Source organism: Corvus moneduloides, chromosome 3, assembly GCF_009650955.1.
Source record: "Corvus moneduloides isolate bCorMon1 chromosome 3, bCorMon1.pri, whole genome shotgun sequence".
Classification (NCBI taxonomy): Eukaryota; Metazoa; Chordata; class Aves; order Passeriformes; family Corvidae; genus Corvus; species Corvus moneduloides.
The window spans coordinates 21,238,305-21,249,762 of record NC_045478.1 but is presented as its reverse complement, the minus strand read 5'-3'; the positions used below and the strand labels follow the sequence as shown (position 1 = coordinate 21,249,762).

Sequence of the window (11,458 nt, the reverse complement as noted above, 5' to 3'; positions counted from 1 at the left end):
CAACAGCAAACAGTGAGCATGTGGATAACTCCTGAAAGCACGTCTGAGAAAAACTGGCTGAAAAACAACATTGTTGTTAGGAGCAAAGTCTGAAAATTCCAAACATTTAAAAACAAATTAAATTTTCTGATTTCTCTTAAATTAGCATTTATTGTTTTTATTATTCTTTGTGCTTTCTTGTGAAGATGTCACAGTGTCTCAATGTCTTTTCCATTGATTTATCACAGACTGAGATTTTAGCAAGTAAACATTTTAGTAGCTATTTTGGTAACACTATGTCAAAATATTGGATGAAAAACAATTAAGCAGCTCAACACTTTCACAAAATAAGAAAAATATTATTGTTGTTGTTGTTATTATTATTATTGTGTTGCAAGGAATTTTGTTTTGTGAAAAAGTACCTCTTGCCAAAGTCATTTATTGAAAAAAAGGCAGCTGTCTTTTGTGGGTCATATGTCTCAGAGAGCCTTCAGCCTGTGCAATGCAGAACCTGGCCCTGAGGTATGAGGGCTGATTTCCACATTGTGATTTGAGCTGCCGCCAGGCAGCTGCTTGTACATTGCTCAGTGTTGGTGGGGCAAGTCCACCCCAACCCAAGGCAGAGAGACATTTCCTATAATACCCAAATCCTGGCTTTTTTTCCCTGCTGTGTAGTCTGTGACATAGAGCACAGTTTATTCATGTGTGTCACTTTATTTCCAGCAGGGAATTTACAGAGCAACCATATACTTCCTCATTGGGATTTAAGGCTCTGCCCAGCAAATTAAAACAGGTTTGGAAACTGGTCGTTGGCCTGGAGGTTGGGAAGCAGCTCAGGCACTTTACACAGTGCTTGACGTGCATCTCCTCCGCACTTCATCTTGGGTCCCTGTGCCATCATTATTATACTCTGGAAAGTTGGGGTATTTTCAGCTCAAACTGCCTGAAAAAATTGTGATGGTTTTGTGAGCTACATTTTTTCCTGTGGTAGGAGGGTGCTGGTTAGTTTGCAACACCTGCAGTGCAGGGTGCTGGCATGTGGAGGCATTTGTGGGTGCAAATCCCAGGTTAAGTTGGAGGACAGAGCAGAGGGAGCCAGTCTGATGCAATCACACCCATCCTGTCTGCTGGGAACTGGGCCTCACATGTGGCCTCTCCCAAACCTTGCTCAAGCAGGATTTGGGAAAATTGTATCTGGCATGTACCAAAACCCCACCTGGAAGCATGTTAACCATTCAGCATTCATATCCAAACACTGGATAGTTGGAGGGCCACTGCTCAAACCTGCCTCCTGGCCTTGTGAGCTGTTGGTGTGGATCCTGTGATGCCTGTGTTGAGGAACAGGATGGGACTGCCCTTGGCACCAGGTGTTGGCATGGGTAAGGAAACTCAAAATGTCTTTCAATTGTTATTCATCCAATTATTTTTAAATTTCATTTTGTTTAGTTCATCTGTTGTTATCCATTGAATCTGATGTTTTTCTTTGAAAATTACCAATTTTCTTCACTCTGAGCCTTCCCGAGTGCTCAATTCTTTGCAAGCACCATTAGCCCACAGGCAGCCTTTCCTCTTTGCTACTCTCTTACCTTTAAGAAGACTATCAGCTGGCTAATGATTTTATTTTTTTGTTCCTCTCTAGACATTTTTTCTGCTACTCTTCAACACTAGGAAAGTGCTGCAGGGTAAACTTGCTACCCTAACTTTGTACCACATTGGAAAATGGATGGAGAATATGAACAGTGAGTACCTTTCTGATAGGGAGAAAGTGAACCTGTCTCTAACAAGCCCTTGGCAAGAGCCTTTCATTCCTTTTACCTGTCCCACTGGAAGCAGGGTGCTCTTTCTAGGGGGCATTTTCCTTGACCACACCAGCCCCATGCATGGTCTATCACTGCTATACCTTTCTGTAGCTGTGGTGGATTTACATTAGCTGATGCTCTGCCCCATTGCCCAGGACAGAGGATAACCAGGCAGTGTTTCTCATACACCATTTAGATGATTTAAACATTTAGAAGTTTAAATTAGCCTTCTTTTGATGAATTCCTCATCTGCATTCCAAAAAGAGCCTCATTACCTTAGGACAGAAGCATTATTTACCTATCATTTGTTTCTCAATATTTTGCTCTCCTCCAAGAGCACACTAATACTTCCCACAGCATGAGCTTCCACCAGCGCTGCCCTGGTGAGCTGACAAATCTCAGTGACCCAGCAGCAAATGGGACGGGGGCTTTGGAGGGTAAATGAGGGCAGTCTTGGAGGATAATGTGGCATTTGGTGGCACTTAGCCATAATGCAACAGAGCAAAGGAGGCTTTTTAAAAAAAACAGATTGAATAAATAAGACATTATTAAAAAATCCTTAGCCAAGACACTTGTTGTTATTATGAAACTGAAGATCAGTGTAATCCTTAAAAGGTTTTTAATTTCTGTTTAGAAGCACCTGCCCCCTCTCATGGCACTGAAAGGTAATTTTCCTTTGAAGACAGATTCTAGTTTTTCTGCATCAGTGACAGTCTAACGCTGTATCTACATCTAGTGGATTTCCCACAACATTGCCACTGGCTTCAGTGTGGGTGCTGGGAGTGTGCAGCTTTGCCTAGGAGAGTGAGGTGCCCTGGCTATTCCTGCCTGGGAATGCCCTGGCCACACCAGCCTTTTTCCAGCCCATCAGTCAGCAACCAAGTCTGATAAATCTACAGGTATTCACATGTACAAATTCTAACTCAAATAAATAGGTGTGGGCATCTCTGTGCAGAATAGCACCACAGGAGTTCACCTGAGCCTATGCAGTTATGCTGGTGGCTTACATCTGGTTTTCTTACACATTATCAGTATTGGTACAGTTATTAGCTCAGTACCACCTCCATGGTGCAATTAATATTCTCAGTGCCTTTATATGTGCACAGCAGAAAAGAGAAGACAGGAGGAGACAGAGACAGTGCAGCTCAGCTTAATTCTTATATTTTCTTTTTCAGAGAACATTACTATTAAACACCATTAGAAGATCTGTGTCCCACTCCTCACGTCTACCCTACCTTTAGATACACCACTCTGGACATTTCTTGTTCCCCTTCCCACTCCTGTTTTCCACCCTACCCCAGTGCAGCTTAACTACTTATGCCATGGCTCTTTGGGGCTGGTGCATCACAATGGATAGCTGGAGGGCTTCAAACATGGACAGATAATTGTTCCTAGAGGTGAATTTTTGTTTGGATAATTGTTCCTCGAGGTGAATGCACTACACAGCCACTGCATGGAGTAGGTGCCACTCTGGCTGTGCCACAGACCTGTGGGAGGGGGCACAAACCCCTTGTGCCAGCAAATGCTGGCTCCATCACTGCAGTGCAATGACTTTCTTCTCCTGTATCACCCTCCTTGCTGTCTGTGCTCCCTGCTTGACCCTCCTGCTTTCCATGTCAACCAGATGCATGCGACTGGCTTCACTCCATCTCTCAGGTTCAGGAGAGGACCCTCATCCTTGCCCCCCACCACTGCTGGGTAGGTATGGTGCTGCAGCCCTGGAGCAGCGTCTCTCCCAAACACCAGCACTGCCATTCAAGAGCCAGGGATGAGCTGCAGGTCCTGCAGCACTCTAACTGCCCTATCCAAGACGTTCATCAGCATGGCCCAACAGCTTGCCAGAGCTGCAGTGGATGTCTTTGCCTGTTTGGATGGTGGCATAGGCCCTGCAGGGTGTGAAGAAGCCACTCTTTCTTGAGGGTCCTTCAGCAATCAGGGCAGGCTTTGCTAGAAGTGAAGCTGAAGGAAGAGATCCCAGGCAGACAGCAAGACACAATCAGCTGGCTGGGCAATTTTTGTATCACTGTCAGATCCACATGTTCAAACAGCAGGAGGCAGACCCTCAAAATCATGAGGCTGCACAACCCTGGGATTTTTTTTTAAAGCCCTTAGTGCCTTTCTTTTTAGTTCCTGTGCATGTTCAGAAAAGGTTTTCAAGGTTTTTACTGCAGCCACCAGCCAAGACTTGGCTGTTTAATTCAGATTGCATTTAAACTGTACTTGCTTAATGAGGTAATTCTCCTCCAAAGTTAAAAGCCAAGCTCCCCGTATAGGTGATCAAAAAAGGGGCTGGGGCTTCTGAATGCCGCTGCAGTTCACTGCAGTCCCATAAAAAATATTACCCCTCTCCAAAATCTTGCTTTTCTTCGTGTTAGGCACAAAAGAAAGACATACAAGAACTCTCACTGGAGGTCTAAGTACCTCCTTCTCTACACTGACTATATGGAAAAATCCAGGTGCTGCCTTTAGAGGAAATAGGATTCTTTTTAATGTTCATCTGCTGGAATTAGGCTAGTAAGGAAGTACATGAAGATTCAGCATAAACCTGCAGAGTAAAAGAAACCAGTAGGTTCAGCAGCTGCAGATAAATGTTAAAGAATCTAATATTAAAGATATCCAGAAAATTTAAATTGCATTCTATGTTTATTTATAATTTAAGTGTCAAAATTATGTGATAGGAAGTACAGTGTACAAGACACCTAAATATGTTATAAAATTAAAAACTAAATCTGAATAAAGTTAAAAAAATGTAAAAATCTTGTATTTGAAATGAGAGAAGAAATGTGTTTCTGTTCTGGTTTGGTCAAATATAGAAATACATCCTCTGAGAGAAGGCAGGTTACAATCATCCCTCTCCCACCAGGTTCAGGAAAAAATAAATTTTCCTCGAAGGAAAGTGAAAGAGATAAAAACTATTCATTTAACAAGCACACAGGAAAAACATAATGATGCTGAATAATAAAACCCCTCACCCTGCTGTAAGAAACCTGGGAAAATTTCAGAGTCCTTCTGTAGATCTCTCTCTCCCCCTCCTTGGAGCTGGGATGGGGTGGTGGGCCCACCTCCAGGGCCAAGGCCTCGGTGGAAATTCCTCCCAATGTATTCTGATGTTGAAACCATCCAGCAGAGAGAAAAGGGAAAAAAACAAAGTCCCAGGAAAACAAAAGTTCAACTCTCCAAAGGAAAAGGCAAAATAAAACTGCCGAAAGCTGGCTGGAAAGAAAAGCAAGCCTGGGTGCTTCCCTTCCCTCCCGCTCTCCTGCCGCAGCTGAAAAAAAAGTCTCTATCTCTGTGTGACCTTGAACAAGCTGCAAACTGCTTTGAAAAAGTTTTGCTCAGTTTTTCCTCCCCCCTCTCAGGCTTAGTTTAAAGGCATAGAAAGGTACAAAATTAATTCCTGAGCATAGAGCAGCGATATGGGATACACATCATAAAGTCACCCCAAGACAGTTTCTTAGGCCTTCTTTACCTGAGAATAAATTCTCTAAATTAACTGGGACCTACAAAACTTTCTCCTTGGACACAAGGTCATTTTACAATAGAAAGTCGTGTTATTAAAAAAGAAGACTAAGTGTAATTGGTACCAATAAATAAAAAATCCTACAGCTATTATAAGGCACAAACAGAAGAGACTCATTAAATACAAAATAGCTTCAATAAAAGGAACACTGAAAGAACTGCACTTATCTCCACCAAGGTCTCCTTTTACCCCCCCCCAAACCCCCCCCCCAATTTCTGCAAGATAGATGTGGAACAGATGCATTCAGACAACAGGGAAAATTATTAAGGTGGTCCTTAACCAAATCCAAGGAGAACTAACATCTAGCTCATTCACTATGGACAAAATAATGTGTTTATCATAAGCCCGTTTGAGTGTAAAGAATTGTGGAAGTTCTCCAAAAGAGGAGTCCCTTTCCAGTTCATCCTCATCAAGAGATCAAAAGAACCCTCAGCAACCAATGAAACAAGTAAGCAACTATTCGAAACAAACATGAGCCAGCCTCAAATAGTGGTCATAGGGGAAAAAAAAGATCAGGTGGTGTTTTTCATGTGCTCCTCCCCCTTTCCCTTCCCACCCCTGCTCCAAACTCACGTGTTCAGCTGTAAATCTCTAACTGTATGCTTTTGTTCATAGATCGTGTTTGTCGGGAGTTGAAAGAGTTTTGAGGAAGTTCTTTGTCAATCAGTGTTATTAATGACATAATTGTAAATCTCACTGTCATAGTATTGACTGAGGAAATACGTACTTTGTGACCCAAAGGAATATTCTCCCAGTGAGGAAAGTGGTGGTTTGAAAAAAAAAGTGAGTGGTTTGAAAAAAATTGCCTAATCTTTGTTCCGTTATACCTCAAAGTCATGCGTGCAACTGGGCACTGATTCGAAGATGAACTCAGACTGCCTGAATCTCACAGCATCAGTAGTGTGCAGATTTTCTAGATACATCACTTAGCCAGAAGTCCAACAAATTGTTCAAAATTCATATGTTTGTTAATTGCAGTGGAAATAAAAGAAAGTTTTGTATTTTTCCTAGAATCCCTCTCTTTATAATTTTTATTTTGCATATCTGTGCTTCCAGGTAACTAGGGCTTGCCCGGAAACAGACCAGGTTCAGCCATTAATTTCCCCTTTTCAAATCAGTATTATCAGTATTATCAGTAACCTGCCTCAGTTTCCTTTTCTGTAGAGTCACCCTCCACAGTATTGCTGGTGTGACAGTTTGCTCTTTTAAAGCCAGCTACAAACCATGCTTATGTGAGTGGTATCCCTGCCCGTGTCTAGACAGTAGCTGTGGAGGGATGGGCAGAGGCAGCAGGAGGAATTTTTATTGGCAGCCAGGTCCAGAGTACAACAGCTTCTCCCCTTGAGTCTCAGAGCCAGGCAGAGTCAGGTCAAGATCCAGCAGATAGAAGCCTTTGCTCTCTGTCCCTGGTGAGATCATTCCACTTTCCCTGCTGCTGTGGTCCTTCACAGTTGTCTCTCTCACCCCATTGAAGCCCAGGCTGCTGCTCTGTGCTCAGTGTGGTGCCTGCACCTCGGAACAGCCACACACCTGTACTGTCACCAAAGGCTGGGGCTGCGTGTGGAGCTAGGCTGATGGCACAGACACACTGCTGTGCTGACACTGGCTGGGCCCTCTGATAAGCTTTTTCGTGGAATGCAGGGCATTAGCTTAAAGCTGTGGAGCCTTAAACAGTTCCTGATGTAGTCCTTGACTGAGCTGAGAGCAGTGGAGCTGTTCAGTCTGTGCCTCATCAGCACAGAGCAGAGGAAAGTGGTCCCTGGGGTGATGCCTGCAAGGAGTCCTCAGATGAGTGGCTCTTCCCTGCTCTCATGCATCACCTCTTCCTCACCAACAAGCCCCACCAGCTGGAATGCTCCTGGCATCTTTGCACCCCTGCACCATCATGGCTGCTCAAGGGGGTGAGCAGAGTGCACCCACCTTTGCTGCTGGAGGCACCAGGCCTCCACCAGGTCATGGAGGTGTCCAGGGCACTGAACAGGTGCCTGGTGACCTTGTGTTGAGATCAGCTGAATAAATAAATAAATTATTTTTTACAGAATCATGCAATTTAAGATGCAAAGGTATCACTTCAGATCATCTGGTCCTATCCTTACAGTACCCAAATTCAGATCCATCTTTGATATTAGACCATGTCACTCAGGGCCACATGTAGTCAAGTAGTGAGTATTTCCAAGGATGGAGATCCTACTAGAGATTTCAACAGGTTTTATGGATTTTATGCCTGATGAGACATCATCCACAAGTTAATTTGTGACCTTGGATCTCACATAAGGAACTCTGAGCTCTTGAGTATGCAATGGGCGTGGGAGCATGCTTTTCCTTCCTGGAAGCCAGCTGAACCCACAAGATACATGTTTGCTCGACTCTGTTTCTCAGCTAGGCTGTCTCTCTTCCCTCTCCTCCCCTTAGCTTTGTCCTATTTTAGTGAACTTCAGCAGGAAGCTGTCCAGCAACAGAAGTTATTTCTTTCTGGTTTTGGAAAGTACCTGGTACATTTGAAGTGCCACCAGAAGCATGATGAATACTAGCTGTACCTCTGAGAAGAGATTGTTTTACCCATGGATCTTACACAAGCAACACCATGACCCTGCTATTGCCTTAACAATGACAGATATATTACTGAGGGCCAGATTCAATACAAATCCATCTGAGTTATCCTGAAATCAATTTTTTAGGTCTTTTGTGGCCTTTCATGGGACCATAATGATTTTTTTTTATTGAATTGAAATGTACCATGTCCTCTGAAAAGTAATTAAGGTATTATGCAATGTTAGTTAGTGTTCCAAAACTTGCACAGGATGTTTTATAATGCAGTGTTTTATGTAAAGAAATGATACAATAGAGTAAATGATTTTGCTACTTTTTAAAATCCTACATATGAATAAGTGCCAGATACTAACAAATTGATTGCATTTATTACAAGAAAAGCCTAATCTCTTTTGTATACATGTACTATCTGTGTAATTTATTTATTTTTTCTTTAATTCCAGGGATATATGTTAGAGAAATCTTCATATTAAAGATAGACTGTATCCTGGGTAAGCTTTCCATGTGTTCATGATGGCCTGTCATCACTTCAGAGAGAATCAAGCACATCTTTAAAACAGACTGTGGAATAAGTTTTAATACAGAAAAACATTTTATAAAATATTCTATTTTGACAAAGGGTGAAAAAGTGTATTCTACTACTTCTTTTTAAATGTAAAAATATTATTTACAATAAAGAATTATCTGGTTTTCTTAAACTAGAACAATATAAATATCAAATTTCAGTTTTCTAGCAAATTGTAAGACTGGATTGTGATGTTGACATTGACAGAAGGCAAGATCTCAAAACATCATGGTATACAAAGTCTCAGAATGGGGGGAGGAGAGAGGTATGGCCTCAGAAAGACAACTTACCAACAGATAAATGACATTTTGATTTTAAAAACATGTGCAGCCTTTGCCAGACAAAATATCTGTTTTTAAATTCTTTCAGTGGAACTTTATTCAATCAGAAAAAAAAATCACCATCTCCATAGGCATAGAGCTCAGGACTTGTTTCCTAATTACGTGGGCCATCCATAGTTTTGAGATAATTAACCACAGATTTCTTCCGGAAGAAGAAATAAGAGGAAGTTTATTACCTATCAACAACCTAGTATCCTCTGTCTGTCTCCCACATGTTAGGCTGGCAGACACTTCCTAACCTCAAATGCCTAAAGTGTGTTGGGAGCTGCTCTGTGATATGCTGTTTATGAAATAAATCCAGATTTTTGGTTTTTACCAAAACATATATGACTTTTTTTTTGTCCAAAGAGAGACATTGCCAGAGTAATTGTGCTGTTAGAAGACCACCTGATCCTAAAAATCTGCCTTAAGGACCAAGTTCACAATTCCTCATCTAACAGAGATGCAACTGAGATCAAAAAGGGATTTTGTGGTTTAGGGGTACACGATGGGTAGACCCCTGGAACAAAGCAGTAAATGTTTGTATTAATTACATTGATAGTGTGAAAAAGAAAATATTTTTTGTAAAAAGAAAATAAGCTCACAAAGTCTAGCAGTTAATCAAGACTATTTTGGAGGTGTTGTATACTGTTAAAGCAGTTTCTCGACAACGTAAACAGCAGTAACCTCAGGCATTTGTTTTTATTTCACAGCTCCCTAACTCGGTAAATCTCCTAAAAATTATAAGGCAACAAAACTCTCGAAAGAGTATATTTGTATTTCAATGGACAAAAGCATCAATATTACTTTACACTGCCAAATGCTATAAAAATTCAAATTATACTTTCCAAAAATCCAGTAGATTGACTATTGCACTGTTTAAGATTTTCTATGGACATCATCACTTGATTTAAACATTTTAAATTTAAACTATGAACTGTCAAAGGCAAAGCTAAAAATAAATGTTGGGTATGTTTTGTCTCACAAGGGTGAACAACTAAAAGAAGAACAAAAGGTTATTGAGTAAATATAGATTTTTGGATGGTGGCAGTGGGTATAAAGGTTCAAGATTTTTTTAGTGCTTTTATGACAGACTGACAAAAACATTAAGAAAATTTGACCTATTGTGTATCCAAACTGCAATAAAAAGTGATTTATGGCTTATTTAAACTTGTGATACTGAGGTGGAAGACATTCATCTCATTCTATGGATGCTTAGAATAAATCAAAACTGATTTGTGGATAGGACATTAAACTTGTTTTGTATAAAATCGAAGTTAAAAAAATATACCTGTGTTTTCTCAGACTACTCTCCCTAGTAAAAAAATAACCACTAGACTGGTCAAAGAAAGTGAAGGTCTTCCTTTTCCTACATAGCAAATGTGAACAGCTGCCTGGCTTGAAATGTTTCCCTAAATATGAGTAATGGCTCTGGATGAAGGGGTCAAAGTATGAAATAATCATCAGCATAGCACAGCCAAACTTTTGGCAGTGAATTATCCAAATCCCATTTAAACACATTTTCAGAAGATCTGATATTCTTTTTGTAGCAACAGTGAGCAGGGTGAAGCCAAGGAGAAAAAGAGCAGAATTTAATAGAAAAATCATGAAACTGTGGTTACAAGAACTCAGCTCAGACTATAATTTACTAAAATATACTTTTCTTAGATGCTACTGAACTATCTTATCAAAACCAAGGGAAATAGCTGAAGGCACTTTATGCATATCACAAATAACAATTTGTAACAATCAAATTAGTAAAAAAAAAGAATTTTTGTATAAAAAAAATGAATTTTTGTATTGAAATTTGATCTACTTTTCTCAAGGTTTCTGAAGTAATCAGGAATTTACTGATATCAGAGCCTCTCCTGCAGTAACTCTTATCTTCATGTATTGCTGTCATATAGTTTGGGGGTTTCGCATAGTAAGAACTTGAAGAAGACCCTGAAGTTATTTGTTACCAGAGACATGTGTGAAAAAACACAGGCTTTTACATTTATGAAAGTTCAAGCACTTCCTCAAATCAGGTCATTAGGTCACAAATTTTGTGGAATTCACTAATCTTTGCCATTTTGCCTATCCAACAGCATTCAAGATTTCATTTATTTTATATATATATATATATATATTTTTTTTTTTTCTTTAGGACACAGTAAGATTTAAAATAGCCAAACCCAGTGTTTCCATTTGGACATCCACAATTAGCACACGCTTGAAGGCACAGGATTTGGTCTTCAATTGGACTGGTTTGAAAACAATGCAAAATTAAATGTCAGCATTGGCTTTAGTTCACCAAGACTGTACTCTGAAAGTTTCCATTCTGCTTCTTTCAGAGTTTCTTTCACCTTGGTAATAGATAATGCTCAAGCAAAAAGTATTTGCTAGGAAAAAGGAGAGATTTTTCTTTTAATTTTATTCTCTTTGGGGACATAAAAATTACACTGCAGTCAATTCAGAAAAGAAATCCTAAGGCTTCTAATCTCTCTCTGTAAATGCAATCCTGCTAAATCGCTACCTCCCATATAACTTCTGCGTTTGCTAGCAGGCATAGATTTACAGGTGTTGTCCTCCGCCCAATTTCAATGTTCAGTAAAGCAGAGAAGGGATCTTGGTTTCAATCCAGCATAAATCCCTGGTTAGTTTTATGGCCCTATCTCAGGCAGTACACAAGGGGCAAATATAACTCCAGCATGTATCAGGACTCTGGAATGAACAAAGTCTCAGA

General features: G+C 40.5%; 1 long non-coding RNA gene across 1 annotated transcript; it reads left to right on the top strand.

Moving 5' to 3' along the window:
• The first annotated feature begins 901 nt into the window (after window positions 1-901).
• Window positions 902-9,897, top strand: LOC116442029. Its single transcript, XR_004239352.1, has 3 exons — window positions 902-1,358; window positions 1,619-1,718; window positions 8,292-9,897. It is a non-coding gene; the product is annotated as an uncharacterized LOC116442029 (long non-coding RNA).
• The last annotated feature ends 1,561 nt before the right edge of the window (window positions 9,898-11,458 follow it).